Source organism: Vespula pensylvanica, chromosome 17 (assembly GCF_014466175.1).
Source record: "Vespula pensylvanica isolate Volc-1 chromosome 17, ASM1446617v1, whole genome shotgun sequence".
In the NCBI taxonomy this organism is placed as follows: domain Eukaryota; kingdom Metazoa; phylum Arthropoda; class Insecta; order Hymenoptera; family Vespidae; genus Vespula; species Vespula pensylvanica.
The window spans coordinates 1,941,104-1,942,929 of NC_057701.1; the positions used below are offsets into that span (position 1 = coordinate 1,941,104).

Consider the following 1,826-nt stretch of genomic DNA (forward strand, 5'->3'; position numbering starts at 1 on the left):
ATGATCTTCAAATTAAAATGTAGATTATTTTTTAATGATAATACATTTGTAATAGAAAAATTAATGCGTAATTCGCAGTCGAGAAAAAAAAATTATTATTGAAGTAATATATTGAAATAATCAAAAAAAGATTCTATACGTATATAAAAATAAACTTACTTTCTCTGTATTTAATCGAACGGTAAAGTATTTAACGATGCAAACCGATACTGCAGACAAAGGTGCCATAGATTCGATAAGAATATCGATGTTTCCGTAATAAGTAATAAACAATAATACCTATAGCTAATAGTATGTAATCGGAACTTAATAAACACACAAAGAGAGATGTTATAGAAAGATACATTACTGTTATTACCTGTGTGGAGAAGAAACTAAATAATGAGAAGGACACAATAAAATTGCGTAAACGACGTTCACTGGATTTCTGATAGGGCCATTGTCCTATAAATGATAATAATTTCTTAGTCAGCCTGTAGTAGGGGTGATCGAAAGTGTCCATTTCAAAAGCACGAAGTATTCTAAAATAATCGAAGGAAGAAGGAAAAAGATCTTTCCTCTATGTGAAGGTCGTCATAAAATAATCAAAAAGGTTTCTGCATCCAAAAATATGATTCTATAGTACTAAAGAAAAGAGAACATATATCAATCATTCCTCTATTGTGTTTGGCATGGGAATAAGATATGTTTTTGAAGAACGAAACTTCGATGGAATGGTATATAATTTCCTTAGATAGAATGTTAGATACAATGCTATATAATTTTCTTGGTATCAAGCGTCGAATGTATAGGAACAAGTGGTTGTCATGGAATTTTTTATTCAATTCGATTCGATACTGATTCTTGTCCAGTGTACATATGTATCTATTGGTTACTAGTCTCTTAGAACTGTCATTTTATTGTGCTCTCTATTTCGTGTTCTTTTTCTTCGTAAGAAAAATATCTTACTCCGAGGTAAATTCTTTTTTTTTCGTTTCTGTATAAAATCTCGTATTACAATTGTAAAATTGTGAATATTCTAATCTTGTTAATTTTTTTTTTTTTTTTTTTTTTCTTTTTTTACATACAATTTAGTACTCACAGATAATAATGAATAAAATATCTATGAGACTTAAAAAAAAAGTTATCACGTATAATTTAGTACGAGAATGTAAGAAATGAAATAATTATTATTCGTGAATACAAACATAATATATTTTAGAACTATAAATTATTAATATTATTATTATATTGATAACTATTGAACCGATGAAATTACCATAAAATATGAAGTAGCAGTTTGCAAAATCTTAAAATAAAAAAAGTAATATTAACAATTATTAAATATATTTTACTTATTGTAATTTATATTTACGATTATATAGTTTCTACCGTAGCAAATGTTTCTAAACAGAATATAAATATTTTTCCAGCAGTCAAGTAAGATGGTTTCAAACTTTTTCGTATTATCAGTATCAGTAATTTATGTATTGACAATGGTGCTTTATACCAGAGTCCGCTATATCTATAAACGATTATACAATTTGTATTGCAAATAGAATATTTATATAAAAATTAATATTATACATACGCTTTAATACGTATATCGGTGCTATAATCTATCATTCTTTGACCAGGATAACACATGCAGAAAAGATGAACCAATTGAGCAACTGCAAAATTGAAATATCTGAACGATTCTGCTGAATTTTGTAGACCTACCAGCATCTATATATATAGAGTACAAAAATGTTAGAAGTATTATCTAACAACAAAGAAAGAAAAAAAAAGAGAGAAATTAACAATTACTTCGAACAAAGAGATACTCATGCATATCAAACTCAAGC

General features: G+C 26.9%; 1 protein-coding gene across 1 annotated transcript in view; it reads right to left on the reverse strand.

Moving 5' to 3' along the window:
- LOC122635232 overlaps window positions 1-1,826 on the reverse strand; it is a 13,859-nt gene that overhangs the window by 9,699 nt on the left and 2,334 nt on the right. The window lies entirely within an intron of this gene.